Consider the following 17,122-nt stretch of genomic DNA (forward strand, 5'->3'; position numbering starts at 1 on the left):
CCCACATCCAGAAGGCATCAAATACCTGCTGCAATCCTGCTGTATCTGGTTGCGCATCTGTGGAGTATCCTAGTTGATTCTGAGCTAGTCTTATTTAAAGATTCCTATTATAATTGCAATGCTTGTACTTATAAAAAAGAAACCACATAAGATACAGAAATGTATGGTCTCATATTAATAAAACCAGCAATTCTGAAACAAGATTTGTTGTTTTAAAGGTCTTGTCACTGACATGGATTTAAATTCATTATGTATATTTTTTTCACGTAACTTTTATGTAGATGTGACCAGATCATTTTCATCTCATTTGAGAGATGAAGATTCTGTTAGCTTTTCCATCACTGAGACAAAACAGCTGACACCTACAATTTAAAGGAGAGGTTTATTTTTGCCCACAGGTTCAGTGGGTGTAGTCCATGGTTAGCTGGATCCAAGGCAGAAATGGTAAGGTGAATATGAATAATGAAAGAAAGCCAGTCACTGAATGACAGAGAGGAAGCAGAGAACAAGAAGGGAGGAGCTGGCCAAAAGAGTACACCCTTCCAAGTGATACCCCCAGTGAACCAATAATCCCAATTATTGTTTTTCCAATATCTGTCAGCCAATTATTAGTGTCATTATTAATTTTTCTTCCAATTCTATCAGTCAATTATTATTCTTTCAATAATCCCCCAACCCTGACCACATGAGACTTTGGGGGACATTTTAGATCTAAACCTTATGGAAACTCAGTGAGATCACATATGTACTTCCCTTTTGTCTTAACGTCTTAGACACCTTGTGGATTTTTGCTTCCTTATCATCTCTACTGTAGAAGAGACTATTAATATTCACACATACCTTGTTCTCCTATCCTACTGGACACATAGAAGAACTACCATTTCTGGTCCTTTGTAGTTATGAAAGCCATGCTACTAATTCTGGTCAGTGAGCTTTCAGTGAAAGACATCCAGGAACAAGAAGTGTTTGCTGACTCAAGGTCTCTAGCACCAGCTTCTCTTCAAAAAGGCACATGTTCTCTTACCCCCAGCTGGAGCCTCCTGTGGAGAAGATGAAGCCATAAAAACAAGTAGCTGAGCTACTCTTTGGAAAAAAGGAACAGACTTTACATGATTGAGAATTTAACTTCTGAAGTGTGGAGCCCAAAATTGGAGGGGTGATTTTTTAAATTCATTAACCCTCATTGCCAACAGGTAAATACAGATGCACTTATGAAATATCACAAACCTACATTTTGGCTTCTAAAGCCTTCCTCAGTCAGGTTCTCTGTACCCACATTTCCCAGAGATTTTTCCTATTCTCTTCACTTAGTGCTCTCCTGCAGAGGTCCTTTAGACCATTAATCATGGTTCTGTAATAATATCTGGAAGTGCACTTAAAATTCAGTCCCTGATCAATATTCCTCCCCTAATGCCCCAACCCTACTCCACTCCTCTCTGAGGCACTGAAATAAACCAGCTGGGCGGCCCCAGGTGACCCACACCTCAGGCTGCTGCACTTACTAGCTCCCCAACCAGGCCACTGACCTAGGAATTACAGAAAAGACTGAACTCAAAGGACCTGTTGCAAATTTAAAGAACTTTAAAGATGAAAGAAGTCATGTAGTAGTATGATGAAGACTATTAAGGATAGACTCTGCCTACCCTGTGTAGGCAGATGCAAGATGCCTAAATGCCCTGTGTAGTGAAGATGCAAGATAACATATTCAGAGTAATCCCTGGCTTCTCAGATAAACACCAGGACACTTCTAGCTTACGGGCACATCTTCCAACTCTGAATAGTCTGACTCTGTAGGTAGTTTTCATCTTTTTTTTTGTTTGTTTTCCTTTTTATTTCCGGTACCGGGAATCGAATTCACGACCTTGTGCTTGACAGACCGGTTCTGTGCTGCTGAGCTAAATACCCAGCCCCTATTTTTTTCTTTCTTTCTTTTTTTTTAATCCATACAAGGAACAAGTTATTTATTTTCCTGCTAGTCTTGGGCTCAATATATAGATGGTTTCTCCTCACCCTTTGGGTTGACAATTTTCTCCAGGTTGCTGCTGATGATACGATAAAGTTCTGCATAGAAGGTCCTCAGGTTCAGCACCATGGCCCTGAGATTCCCGTAGGCTGCCTCATCTGTCTCATGCACCAAGGCCTGGTAATCCATTACATGGGTCTCCTTGGAGGCCTTGGCAACAGCATCTCCACTTTCTGAGAAGTACACAGAAATGGTTGTCTGGAAGGCTTCTACTTTGGTCTTCACTGCATACACTCTTTCCAGAACTTTCTCCCGGATTGCTACCCCAAAATCATTTCCATCCTCAATCTTGGGGATCAGGTGCTGGATCCATGCAATCACCAGAATGCACTTCTCTTTGAGAGTCCATACTTCTGGCTTAACCAGAGCAAGCAGGGCCAGGAGCTTCTCATTCCCAGGGAGGAAGCCACACTTAAGGACTTCTTTCTTTTCCTGCCTATCTGTTTCCATCTCATCGTCCTTGGGTGGAGGGTCTGGGATAGGGATGTCCACTGGGGCCCGAAGGGAGGTCAAGTCTGCCACATTGAGGCAAGAGCTGCAAGAGCTGACTGAGGTATATGATTTTCTGCTGCAAAAACCAGTAGAGGAATTCCTCAGCCTCCTGGAAAAGGTTTTGTCAGAAGACACCCACCTGTTTGTGGGCCTCCTCACTCAGGTACACCCCACAAAGTTTGGCCATACTGCTCCACTTGCTAGATCTTTTTTTGGTGGGGGGGGCTTCCAGTACAGGGAATCGAACTCACGACCTTGTGCTTGCCAGGCAGGCACTATGCCTCTCAGCTAAACCCTCAGCCCTTTAAAAAAAAAAAAAAAAAAAAAAAACGAATAAAACAACATTTTATTTTCACAATACAGTATTAAAAATAAGTTGTTGGCCGGGCATGGTGGCACATGCTTGTAATCCCAGCACTCAGGAGGCTGAGGCAGGAGGATCACCAGAGTGTTCCCGGGTTCAAGGCCAGCCTGGGCTACATAGCGAGTTCAAGACCAGCCTGAGCTGGCTACATAGCGAGACCCTGTCTCACACAAACAAAATAAAACAAAACAAAATAAAATAAAAGTCTTTGATGGATAATAACTGGCCAGAATTTTTTTTTTGCACTTATTACATAGGAGCATCACCTTCTACATCTCTTGTGGACCTGTGTTCTGAGGGAAGGAGCCGAGCTGGGGTCCAGCTGTGAGCGAGGCGGGTACACGCACACCCAGACTGACTTCGCAGCAGCGGTCCCCCGGAATCTTTAGCACTCCACGTTCACCGTAGGCCTCCTCACCACTGGTCCGGATGTCCGTCCGGAGGACCAACATCCGGTGCCTGGCTATTGCATCCAAGGAACCATAGGGATTCATTTGCAGGAATCTGATTTTCTTTCCCCATATAAGTTCTTTAAAATTTTAAAAATAATTGCAACATCTCCCCCACTTGATCATAGTATTTTCCTTCTCAATCTCAGCCTTTAAACATAAGGAAAATCATCCTAAGAGGGGCAGAAAGCAGACCAACATAACACTGCTCACACTCTTTAGAGATCTAGCAGTGGTCTCTCAATTTATTCATCTATTTTTCCAAAAATATGTTATAAGCATGTATTATACACATAACAGCTAATGCAGGACTTATAAACTGAGTACAACTCAACTCCTGCCATGGAACAGCAACAATTCTAGTAAAATGTAAGATATACGTATAGTTAATTCTACTGTAGTTAGTAGGGCATGAGTAGTAGTCATTAAACACTTTTCTTTTTCTGAATGTGAGGTACTTTGTAAATGATTAAATTTAAAATTTTTACCTACACCCTCCAGTTAACAGTACCATTCCCTTTTGCTGATTTAAAAACCATGACACAGTTCCAACCATTTGCCTGTTGCTGCATAAGATTCTTCATGCACAGGTCTGGAACCTGAGCTAGTTTCAAACTCAGGCTAAGCAGAGCTTGTCTGTCAGAGCTATATGCACTTGGTCTCTCTATGGAGCTTAGGCTTCAGGTTGCAGTTGGGTTCTTTGCAGTTACACTTTCATTATAGGTTAACGTGTCTAAAAGGCAAACATAGGTTAACTGAGTAATTAGATTGTAGCTGATAAATGGAAATGGAAACAGCTACATACCAAGAAGAAGCTGTAGTGTAGGAGATATTGCTATAAAGAACACTAAAGTTCTAAGTTTCACAGCTGGCACCTGCTAGAAGTGTAGTGTAAACCTGAGATTCTCCTGCTCCAGTGCACTTCAGTATGAGACTTCAAAGGATGCTAATATCATTATGTTATTGAAAGAAAGTTCCATAGAGAAGATATGTAATGGGCTTTAAAGGAGGGGAAGAGGTTGTATATGCGGAGCAAAGGGCAATCCACGTGTTGGTAAAGCACGCTTAAAGTCACAGGGGTAACCATTATTGTCTCTGGATGATTTTCTTTTCCAGCTAAAGAGTGTAAATAATTTTCTTTCCTTGAAAGTGAACAGAAGCAAAAAGTATTGAGATGTCCTTGTGACTAATAGTTGGTATTGTTTGCCAGTTAGAAAGATCTGTAGATAATTGTTGTACGTTACACATGAAGTTGAGCTCATGCCACAGTCTAACAGAAAAGACAGCACTGAATCAAAGAAGAAGGAAAGGATTTGATTTCCAAGATGCAAGGGAGGTTGAAGTCTCCCATGATGAGATAGGCTCTGATGGCAGGTAGAGCCTATTGCTCTGACCATTGGCACCTTGAACCCTGGTTAACAAAAATTAAATCAGGGGACACTGGCAATGAGAACTATTTGGGAGCTTTTCTTGGTCAATGCTTTGTATCCTACAAAAAAAGTTAGAAGTCAGGTTCAAGCATAAACCATAGTGGAAGAACTCTCGCTGGAGATTTTATGAGTACCCAGAGAAATGATCATATTAGTGCTCTATCAGCTCTTTAGGAGAGCATCGATTTTCCACTGGATGTATGAAACTAGTTATTCTTAGTATTAGGAAAGCTCTCATTTTAACATACATATTTTTAGAAATGGGTAAAATGCAGCAATAAAAAACATTTATGAGCACCAAAATTTCTCATGTCCTCTCTCACCAATCCCATCACCTTATGTGTGATTCTAACACATTCCCTCTCGTTATTTGCCTCTTTCTTCCCTGTTATGGTTTGTATGTAGATGTCCTCCAAAGCCTCATGCAGTCATGAGGGGTGAGTTTTGCTGAGGTGGCTGAATCTAGAATATGTGATGCTGGGATTAACGGTATGTGATGAGTAAACTAGTTCACTGATTGGTTTGGCATAGTTCTAGCTAAGAATCAGGGTATAAGTGCTATACCTGCCTTAGGGTGGGTAGCTGCATATAATACAAGGGACAGAAAGAGGCTTGCCTTTCTGTGCTGCTTTTGCTATCTTATAGGCTCCATGGCATATTCTTCTCTGCGATGCTCCTCTGCCAAGCCACCCTGCCTCAGAGCCAGCCAATTATGAACTGGAACTTCTACAAATTCTGAGCCAAATAAACCTTTCTTCCTTTAACTTTGGGTGTTGGGTATTTTGTTGTAGCAATGAGAAAAGTAACTAAGACACTCCCAGTTCATTTATTAATTCATTTTTCCATTCAAGTAAATACCTGGGACTAGAACAAAGACCCGCTGTACTCTGAAGCGTTCTGGAGTGCCTAGGGTTAGGGCTCTACCTCCACTTGAATCCTACACCCATATGTGGCATCATGGACTTTAGTACTATGGTGTTTATGTGTGTTTATGTGTGTGTGTGTGTGTGTGTATGTGTGTGTACAGAGAGAGAGAGAAAGAGAGAGAGACATGTCCCCTAATCCTGGCTCATCAGAATGGACACATTTCCAATTCATACACGTAGCACTGTCTCTGGCACACAGCTGGACAGAAAGGAGATGCTGAACCAGTGTTTAACAAAAGAAGGAAGGAAGGAAGGAACAACTTCAATCTTCTGATGACCCACTAGGTGTTCGGAAATACTGTATATTTAGGAGACTAAACTCCAGCCCAAAGGCATTTGCAACATGGTCCACAATCTTTTGTGGGCAATATCAGCCCTTCCTCTTTTCCTCTTAATCCTTGATTTTCCCATTCTCCCAGGAGCATCATCCTCTCAAAGAGATAATTAATACTGATTTAGAAGGTTCTGGAGATTTGTTTGAATTTAAAGGTTAAACTGTAAGTCCTTGGTCCTTTGCAAGATGGCATGACTATTTTCAATTTCAAAGCTTCCTTTGCCCATTTCAGTGATGTCTAAGGCTCTGGCTAGACAAACTGATCCACATACGGCTATCCAGATAAATAACGTGGGATCATTAAATCCCAGGTCAAAGTAAAGAAGAGGAGGCAAAAAGATATTTCGCTTACCTAGCAACCCGGTTTGGATCCTTTGTCATATCTCTTAAGTCTGGGCACGGGGGTCTAGGAAAAAAATCCAGCTCCTATGAAAAAGACATGCAACGAGCTGCTTGTAGGCAAGATACACACAGAAAGCCATTTCCACCAGGTAGGCTATAAATCCAACCTTTATTACCTTTTATTATGTTGTTTCAACAGACTCTTAAAGACAGCACAACGGTCGGCTGATAGCTACACTAAATCTTTTTCATTTTCTCCCCATATTACTTTCCCCTCCTGAATTCTCTCTCTCCCTCTCTACCCCCACTCTCTCTGTCTCTCTTTCTCTCTCTCTCTTTTTCTCTGAGTCAAATTTTATTGGCTTTCTCTAGAGGATGGTGGTAAAATGGAAACATTGTTTACAAATGAGAAACAAAACCCAACAATTCCCGAACCCCAAAACTCTGAGCTTGTCCACGAATGTGTGTGTGATCTATCTATGTACATGTTTTGTGTGCAAAATATACACATATCAATACATACATCCATGTACACACACGTGAGCCAGAAAAGCAGAAGAAGAGAATACCTCAAATTATGGCAAAATGAGGCTGAGAAGTGTGTGTGTGTGGTAGAAACGAACATAAGAAAAATTTACTGCCAAACTGTCAAATGCTGAAATGGAATTAAAATAAAGTAAGGATCACATCTTTTTTTAAAACTCTACTTACAGAACAGAATTTTATTAAGAACTGAAAAGAGGCCTTAAGAATACTCAGAGGTACTGATTTGAGGGGGAGAGGCAAAGAAGAAGAGAGAGACAGAAAGAAGGAAGAGTGAGAGAGAGGGAGGATGAGGAGGAGCAAAGAGAAGAGAGAAAGAGGAGAGAGCTCAAGGAGGGTGATATGGTGGTTATAATCTCACATCCTAGAATCAGACTTCTTCACAAACTTAAATGGAATCTGTGCCTCTCATTGCTATATGATTTTGGGGGAAATGTTTAATTTCTCTTTGCCTCTACTTCCCAATTTGTTAACAGGACCTACTCTAGAAACTTGTGAGCATTAAATGAGCTAATGCAAGGAAAATGTTTCAAGCGTTACCTGGCACAGAGGCAAGTTTAAATAAAAGTTAGCAGTTGCTGTTGTGATCGAAGTGAAATGAAACATGAGAGACGTAGACACAGGATGGAGGAGATCCAATGGTAATTTGCAGTCAGGAGAAAAAGTCTTCCACTCCTAGGGTTAAAATCTACCCACCTAGACAATGCATTTCAAGGCAATAAAATTTTATCTCCTATTGTCAAGGTGAAGTGAACGCTTGATGTCATCATTAGTAAGTATTTGTTCTTCATTTGTGTTCCTGGGCTTCAATATGTTGTTTAGGTAGAACACTCCATCAAATCGGTGCCCAGAATTTGTGAATTCACCAGATAGGAAGCTTTTGTAGTTCCTAATGAGGAAACCAATTCTTCAAGCCTTGTTAGAATTGCCAAACAGGGTTTCCCGCTGGGAAGCTTCATTTACTTGTCATCTCCTACTGAGAGAAACCGGTACCATTTACAGAATGGGGAACAGAGAAGACAGACAGCTGAATGAGAAATACAACTTGAATGCCAAAATGTGTCATCACTTTCCAGAGAATAGGAAAAGATTATTGTATTGTTGTTGTTCTAACAAGTGACTTTTAGCAGTTAGCCAAATTCATTGTATTTATATACCTCTGAAAATGTCAGAGTTAAACAGTGCAGTGTAACAGACCCTACAATGACAGACCTACAATGGATTGATAGCAACTACTGGAAGCTCTGAGGAGAGAATGATGCCCAGGTTATTTCCTGTCTCAATAGGAAAGTGTTACAGTCCATTAGTAATGTCTGCCATGGTAGAGTTGGATAATGTTGGACCAGATGCTATGTTCTTGATATTCCTGATCTAGCCCAACTTCCTAATGTTACAGTTGTTTTCCAATTCCCCACATTGGGAAAAGAAGGTTTCAGACTACATTCATTTTTAAAATTCCATTTATCACATGCAAACCCTGAGATATGAAAAACTGACTATAAATAAGAATGATTTGTGTATTCTTGGCAGCAATTGAGTACAGCTAAACAGATTTATGAGCTCTTGAATAATGTCATTTCGTGTATAGTTTAAACTGTCTTTTTCTTATCCCCCTGGTAACTTTGTGCTTAATCTTTGCCACCTAGAAAACCTATTAAAAATAGGGTGACACTTATTAAAATCTTTACTGATTCTCAGATATTAAAGTGTACAAGTAAATTGGGTTTTACTACAAATTCAGGAAAAGTTTTTAAACAGTGTCCCTGATCATTGTGAATGATTCTTATAAAAGTTTTAGCTTAAATGAGACTTTTCCAGCTTGTTTTGTTCTCAGTTCCTTTATGGGTTCATGGATATTTGTTACCATCTCTGTCTTCAGCTTACCAATAATACTATTGATAATAACTATTCAATTACATTTCAAAACCTAAAGATGTTTTTCAAAAATGCCTCTCTCCCCTTATATTATTTCATTGGTTAATGTTATCACATTTTTCCCATGAGGGAGACATGAAAGGATTGTTTTGTTCCCATTTAACAGAGCAGGAAATTGAACTTCAAAGATAATTGGTGGGAAATATCAATTAAGTCCTATCCCTCCATATTGAGAAGGAAATCAGATAATCAAACAAACCAATTCACTGATTTGATCTAAAAATCTCAGTCTCCTACATCAGTCCCATCGACTTTAATATCCTGGGGTAATAAATACATCAGTTACAAACTGTTAAATGCTAGATGAAAGGAACAGAATTCTAGAATTAATTACCTCTTCCAGAGGTGGGATCAGAAAAGATGTGTGGATGAGAAGGACTGAGTTTGAGTCTCAAAATTAGATAAAATGAAGAAGATGGAGATAAAAGACATCATACAGATGTTTCATAAAAGTGGCATAAAATCCTTATCTTAAAATGCAGTAGAGAAAGCGACACTACATAGATCTTTAGAGTTTAATAAATGCACCAGATTGGAAGGCTATTCCAAACTCTTCACTATTCTTGGTTAGGATTTGTGCCATTGCCATGGAGTCATCACAACTGATTCTACAATGGGCATTAGCCTTGCTCAAACATACCGCATGGCTCTTAATTGGCAACTGGTGTCTTAATCAGTTCTTTGCCATTTGCTGTTTGTGTGACCTCAAGCATGTAACTTCACTTCCAGCCTTTTGTTTTCCTCCCTTTTGCTTAATCTGCCTGGAAAGAGTAACAGTTTCTGCTTCTCAGGATTGGTGTAGGCACATCACAACCAGCAAGAAACACCTAGTCTGCAGCATGTGGTTCTCCTAGCACCCTGATTCTCCTCATTTCCTACTGTCAGAAATACCTATCTGACTGAAGGTGAAACAAAATATTTACTTTTCCCTAAGAAAGCCCATCACTGCAGATGAGAGCATAGCTTGAAAGTGAACTTTGTGCATATGTGAGACACAATATAGATCATTCTATCAATTCCTAATATTGTTCAGCCAGAGATTTAGGACAAATCTACTGGAAAGCATGGAAGTGACTCTAAATTAAATGAAGCTTGTAAATTGCTCTGGGGTTCTGATGCCTTAACACACACACACGCGCGCGCGCACACACACACACACACACACACACACACACAATCACTTCAAGTCTGAAACAATTTAATCTTGATTTACAAGAAGATTTTCTTTTTGCAGTTTTGCTAAATACCTATTTAATGAGAATAAGGTAAGTGCTGTAATCTAATATGTATGAGAACAGATAGTATTTGTTGTGTCCAGTCCTATTTCATAGACTATAACTTACATATGAATGGAATGGGATGAGGTGAGAAAAACCTGTGTAGGACTTCTGGGCATTCATCCTTATGGACATCCATACCTATATCTATCTGTCTGTGTACATGACTTTATTTTTTCAAATATAAGTAGTAAATTTATTCTGTCAAAATACTTTCTCAAGAAATATCCCTGCAAGATAGACACAATGAAATTACAGTTAACTTACCATTTACTTCCACAAATAAGAATTTATTTTTAGAAAGGATAGTCATATCACTGTGTATCTCATAATCATTTATTTGCTAAGTGAAACATTTCAACAGTATATATGCAGACATATTTTAAGCAGTGAGCTATGTTATACAGACTGATCACCATTATTAATTAATGCTTTTGATGTAAACATTCAATCAGAGGTTTGTATAAAGTTCTCATTAGAGCGATAACATATTAATCTGCCATTACTAATCAACACAGTAACTTCATAAGGCTTATCAGTAACTTCAGGTCCTTAGTAGAGACTGAAAAAAAAAATCTAAAAATGATGTTTCTTTGGAAGGATGGGTACTACATAAAAGGCATTAAAGGTAGTGGCTGATGGGTCTAGAAACTCTTGATGGAGTTGACAATCTAAAATGGAGTAGAACTGACAAAAGGAGTCAGTTCTGAGGCTAGAAACTAGATAATAGACACAGGTGATTACCAAGTTTTCTTTATTCTTGTAACACAATTTTTAAGCACATGGACAAAACATCATGTGTAGAAACATCAAAGATGAAAGGAAAGTCCTTGCTTTTAGATTTTATATCTAATGGAATATTCCTAAAAATATGGTCACTGAACCCTCAGCATCCGTACCACTTAGGGACTTTCTAGAAACAAAAGTTTGCAAAAGCCACTTCCCAATTACTAAATTGGAGACATTGAGATAGACTTCAGGACTCTGTATTTTAATAAGTACATTAGGAAATTTTGAGAACCAGATTTTCTAATGGAAAATACTCTAATAACTTCAGTCTCTAAGAGTTACTTGGAAGAGAAAGTGGGAATAAGGAACAGAAATAAAAACGGCTGGAAAATTGTTGATAAGCTTTCTTAATTTCTTGCACATCTCTTGACCAACAAAAGTCAGTTGGTATTTATGTGATGTTTTCTAGTACACGGAGTGCCAATCTTCTGTGCTCATCAGAATTAGTAAAGAGTTATTCATCCATTTATTCATTCTTGTAGTTACTCATTTATTTATGCTACTTAAGACATACAAAAAACATAACTCCTGACCTACGAGAGTTCATGCTGCCTGAAACCGAAAAATGAGTTTAAAATGACAACAGAGGTTAGGAGTAGGAAAAGTTTATTAAAAGATAGCTACTGAGAGGCAGGAGGGGTTTCAAGTGGGTTGTCACAGAGACCCTGGGTCAGGGTTGATATATACAGCAAAGTCATAATGTGGGTACAATTTAGGTCAAATTATAATCAACCTATAGGATTGCAAGTATAGTTGTTTAGCTAATATCGGTTCAAAAGAGAAGAAAATCATATTGCAGGAGCTGGGGATTTAGCTCAGTGGCACAGTACCTACCTGGTAAGTGCAAGGTTGTGAGTTCAATTCCTGGTACCGGAAAAAAAACAAAAACAAAAAAAAAAGAAAATCACCTTTCAAGGGCACATGGAAACAACAAAGCCGATTTTGGGAAAGGATGGGTCCAGATGTTTTGGTTACTCACGAGGGTGACTGATGCCTATCTGGATTTCCTGGACCAGGTGTTGCTAATCATAGTATCACTCCAAACTATTGTTTATCCCTTAGGGAGGCATGCAGGCCTGACTAGAGCATCTTTATTTTGAAGCGTGGTCCTCTTCAGATGTGCCTCCAACCACAATTCTGACATCTTTATTTTTTTCCTGCTGTCTTCTTTGAGAGCCTAGTCCCCTTCTGACTATATATTAACATCTATCTAACTTAGCTGCATATACAACCTATATTTATAGAACATTTATCCAAGCGCTCTTGCAATGGTACAGACACAATGATTAGAAAATAAAAGACAACGTAATGCTTGTTCTTGTGAAGTTGAAAATAAGATGTCAGACTAGAAACACTCATGCAAAAACAACTCTAAGAATTACAGGAGTAAATATTATGAAACAAAACAGCCTGTATTAGTCGGAGGTGGTGCATCTTAACAAGAAACAAGAAGTACCTCCCTGAAGATGTTCTACTTAAACGGAGCTGAGGATGAATCAACGTTAACTGAGAAGAACGACAGAGACTAATCTCCGTGTGTTCAAGAACTGGGAAAGGTAGCTGCAGCTGGAGTTCAGAGAATGGAAGAAAAGTTGTCTGGTTTGATACTGAACCCTTGTAAGTTGGGAGACACCAAGCATGCAGCCTGGGAGGCCAGGGGAGCAGAGGAGATTTCAGTTTTGAATGATCACTATGAGTGCAGAGAGGACAATGGATTACTGGGAAACAACAGAAGCAGGAAGACCTGTCACTGGGCAAGATCCAAAGAGGTTCCCAAAGGAAGATGAGTGAACCAAATCCTACTTACCATGAAGTAAGTTCCTTGAATTCTGTCATACAAAGAGAATTATCAGAACATATCAGCAAGAGGCACAAAGGGATGTAAGAGGCAGAATTTAAAAAGCACCTACTCAAAGAAAAGAATGCAGGCCCTCAAGATAGAGAGCTGCATCCTACCCTATGGCTGAGTATATTTATGAGATTTTTAGGGTGGAAATCTGCAGAACTTGTAACTCTACGGAAAGAGGAGATGAAGGTCCACCATGCTAGTCTTTTTTTGCAAAGAAAAGAGATGATGCTCCATTCCCATGTGATAGCTAACACAGCAGTGAGGAAAAACCCATCTCTTGAAGTGAAAAAGAACAGTCCATTTGCAAATAAAAAGGAATTGGCAAAGTCTATTTGAAGACACAAGGGAGTAGCCCAGATTGATTGCATCATTCAGGAGCTTGGGAATTTTTTTTTGACCGTTTGTGTTCTGAACTGGCAGTTTTTATTAAAAGTACAATTTAAAAATTATGATTTACCCTGTTTCCTTTTTATGCTTTTACTTCTTCTGTCCTACCTAACACCTATTGAGAGATTTCTGTTATTGCCCAAATGAATATGGGGCGGATGAATCAGTGACTTAACTAGCATAAATCCCTGCATTTGGAGTGGGATACCACTCCCTGGAATTACTTCTGCACAGTTTGGATCCAGTGATCCTCACTAGACTTGGGGACTGGACAGAGAGGAGATGCTTATTTTAAGTAGCACTCTTTCAGTGACCTTGGGGAGGTCCTTGTTCAGAAATCTCTCCCCCCTGTGCCCCAGTCTATGCTCACCTCTTAGCTCCCTTTTCTGTAAGTGTTGCCCTCCTCCTATTCTTTCAAAGTGCAAATACTTAGGGAATTAAAGCTCAGAAGAGCCTTTGAGAATGCTAAGTACATCAGTCCCCTACTGACAGAGACAGGTGACAAGGTTACTTGGTTACAGGACTAACATTCTGCTGTGACCCCGCTTTCCCTCTAACTCAGGTCAGAACAAGGACGTGATGTGACTGACACTTCTCACCCCACCCATGGCCTCTGGTGACTGGAGGTTGATACCTTCACCAGCCCTCCCCCCAGGGTTCCCTGACATCTCTCCCAGTGGAGCTGACAGCACTTTGGCACTGCTGACAAATGACTCATTTCCAGCCACATAAAATGGCTTCAATCTTCTCTTTTTGAAGCTTCACGGATTACTTCCTCCGCCCCTGCTTTTTCAGGAACGTCACTCTGCCAGTGCTTTATGTTAAAAACCGCACTTATTATGCCAGAGTGGATTCAGCACAATTAAGGTTTGGTTTTCATCACAGATGTTGACATGATTGCCATGACCTGCATGGCTTGATATACCTGTGATCTGCACAGCTGGGCCACAGGACACAGTTTTCTCTCTTTTACAAAAAGAAAAGAGATGATTCCTTCTACCTCTGTTTTTTGACTGTGGGACAGCAATGTCTCCTATCACATGTCAGAAACCAAAGTACTAACTCAAATTCTCCCCACCCCACTTTAATCCCTCCTAGGCATTCAGCCACCAAGTTTCCTTCTTCTTGCTTGGACATCACTCTGAAGCTCACTGCCATGCCCTTGAATCACACTACCCTAACCCTATTTTAGAATATTAAAAAATTCTACATGTTCATCTCTCCGCCTTCAGTCCTGTCACTAGTGTGCAAACCCTCTTCAATATTTGCTTAGGACCCTTTAGTAGCATGCCACCAAACTTGGGATAAAGTCTTTAGCTTGTAGATGAGTCCTTGTTAAATGCCTCTCATACCTCTCTTCTCCAGACCATCCCACCTGGGTCTTCCACGCACCCCACTCCTGGGCTCTAGCACCTTGCTCAAGCTCATGCTTCTCTGGATGGGCTAGTTTTCCTCTTTCTTTGCTTCATTAATACCTTCTCTCCTGCAATGTCCATTTGTCTCCAGGAAATCTTTCATGATGTACCCTTCTGAAAGGGATTAAGAGACATTTCCTGAGACTCTGTGCTCTTCTCTCCTGCTACAAATTTCATTAGCATACTGGTTTTTCATTTGTCCTCTACCCCAAGGAACTACAATCTCTTGCAGTCAAAGGTGACACATTAGGCAATTATCTACCCACAGGCATGCTCAGCGACAATAATAGACAGTGGAACCCACTTTCAGCCTGCAGCTCAGCTTTGAGGTCAGCTTGTGTGAGCACCCTGGCCTTCTACATGGGCTGCTTTTTAGCATTTGTCACTCCACTTACTTTACAAGACACATGTAAATAAGTTGTTTCAGCTCATTTTATACACAAAACAACTGAGCCTTAGAGAGTTTAAGCTATTTGCTTGTTTTTTTATGCAGCTACTGAAAGGCCATGTGCTACTTGCTGATAGATATCTACCTGTACTTGGATTTGCTACGAAACAGTTATAGGTATAAAGCTGCAAAGGATCAGCAGAAACTTGTCAGTTGGGGTAAAGGTGAGTAAGTCACAAGGTTCTTCCAAGCAGAGCAAGGAGTACATTCCTAAACATTAGCATCCTCATGAACCAAGGCACAGAGATATGAGGAAGGGGTGAACTGAGGAAAAGGTCCCACTTTGAAAACATCTCTGTCAATTAAAGCTGAGGGATGTAGGTTAGTGATCTGACCTAGCTTCCTCAGTACGAATAATAAAAGCTGCAAGTTCGTTAGGTTGCTATAACGACACCATGATATATACAGTGGTACATACATAGATATAGATGACATAGATATACATGTAGATATAGCCCTAAGAATGTACTCTGATAAACAGCAATGGTTCACTTTATGATAGCTTTTTCTTCTGCTGCTTTTCTGATTATCCCTTAGTATGGAAGACATTGTTTCTAACTTTACGGTCAAATGGCCATTTTATTATGTACATTAGAAAAGCTGCACTAGGAAGTTTGTTTCTGATCCATGGGGCATTAAATACGGTATCTATTGCCAGGATGGCTGCTTCACTCACTTGGCTGGTCTCTAGGCTGGTACATCAGTCCCATCAGATGTTGTTGTGTTAATTTTTATTTTTATTAGTGCATCTCTGCAGTATATAATAATTGCATTCCTTGTAGGGAGTTGGTACAGGTATATACCACATCTTAATTCTTTTCTTCATCTCCTTCTCTCCCCTCCCTGCTTCGTCCCTTATCTCCCCTTCCTATTATATATCGTTTGTTTTGATCACTAATTTATTTGTATTTTGTGTTTCTCAAGTAACAGAAACATTGTGATATTTAAGCTTTGATTTCTGATTTATTTCACTTAACACCATGGTCTCAAGGCACCCTGTTCACTCAGGTTTATCCCTCTCTACAGTGAGGCAGTATTCATTGTGTATAAATATATTTTATTTAGCCATCCATCTGTTGAGGGACATATGGGCTGCTTCTGATGTTTAGCTCTGATGAATTGTGCTGTTATGAATACAGGTATGAATGTATCACTTTAACTCTTTCAGAAAATACCTAGAAAGACATAACTAGGTCAAATGGAATTGCGAGTTTTAGCTTTGTGAAGAATCTCCACACTGATCTTCATAGTGGTTGTACCCAGTTTACATTCCCACCAACAGCGTAGCTGTGTTGCTTTTTCCCCACTGCCACTCCAGCACTTGTTATTATTTTACTCTTCATGATAGCCACTTGTTCTAGAATCACTTCCATAGAAAGTGTTATTTTCCAGCAGAGTTCTGGGTTCAAGCTACTCAACAGTGCCTACAGAGATGAGGTAGTCCAATGTGGTTTCTCCATATAACTTGCGCTTTCCGTAAGAGTGACTTTTTTCCCAGACAAGAAAGAAACCTAAGTAGAAGACATAACATTTCTAAGGTGATAGCTTTAGGAGTCACTTCTGACACATCCTGTCAAATAAGTCATGAAAGCCAGCTCAGACTTGAAAGAGACCATTGGACTCCATCTTTTTGTGGGAAATTGCTAAAGAATTTGCAGCCATCTTTGATCTACCCATGGTGATAGCACTTGTGCCACTGCTAAGACCATTATGACATTTAGGAGCAGTGGTAGTAGATATGCCACTGGAATGAACATATGGTGTGTTCAAGGAAAGGGGGTGATTGAGGAATAAGCCACGGAGCAACTAAGTGGTAGAACAGGCGAAGCCCCATTCACATCTCTCCACTTAGCCTGCATAGTCAGTAAGAACTAAGCAAGTGGATTTCCCAACCCCAGGCGGTGAATGTGTAAACCAGGCATCAGGAGCTACACCTTCAAAGGTGTTGAAAATGCTACGAACACCCCTGGGACTGCTTTTCTAACTCACCTGAAATGAAACAGCTGACTCTCCCGTGCCTCTTTGTGTCTCTTATGAGATGGAGGTCACACTGAGCTATTTTTCTAAACTGTACAGGTAAGAGGATGAAAGGTCTCAGCTATCTCAGGCATCACAAGCT

The 17,122-nt window shown here is 40.1% G+C and overlaps 1 pseudogene; it reads right to left on the reverse strand.

Moving 5' to 3' along the window:
* Positions 1-1,972: 1,972 nt before the first annotated feature.
* On the reverse strand, positions 1,973-2,702 carry LOC102029745 (annotated as a pseudogene).
* Between the last annotated feature and the right edge of the window lie 14,420 nt (positions 2,703-17,122).

This window comes from Chinchilla lanigera, unplaced genomic scaffold (genome assembly GCF_000276665.1).
Source record: "Chinchilla lanigera isolate Chin_1 unplaced genomic scaffold, ChiLan1.0 scaffold00018, whole genome shotgun sequence".
Classification (NCBI taxonomy): Eukaryota; Metazoa; Chordata; class Mammalia; order Rodentia; family Chinchillidae; genus Chinchilla; species Chinchilla lanigera.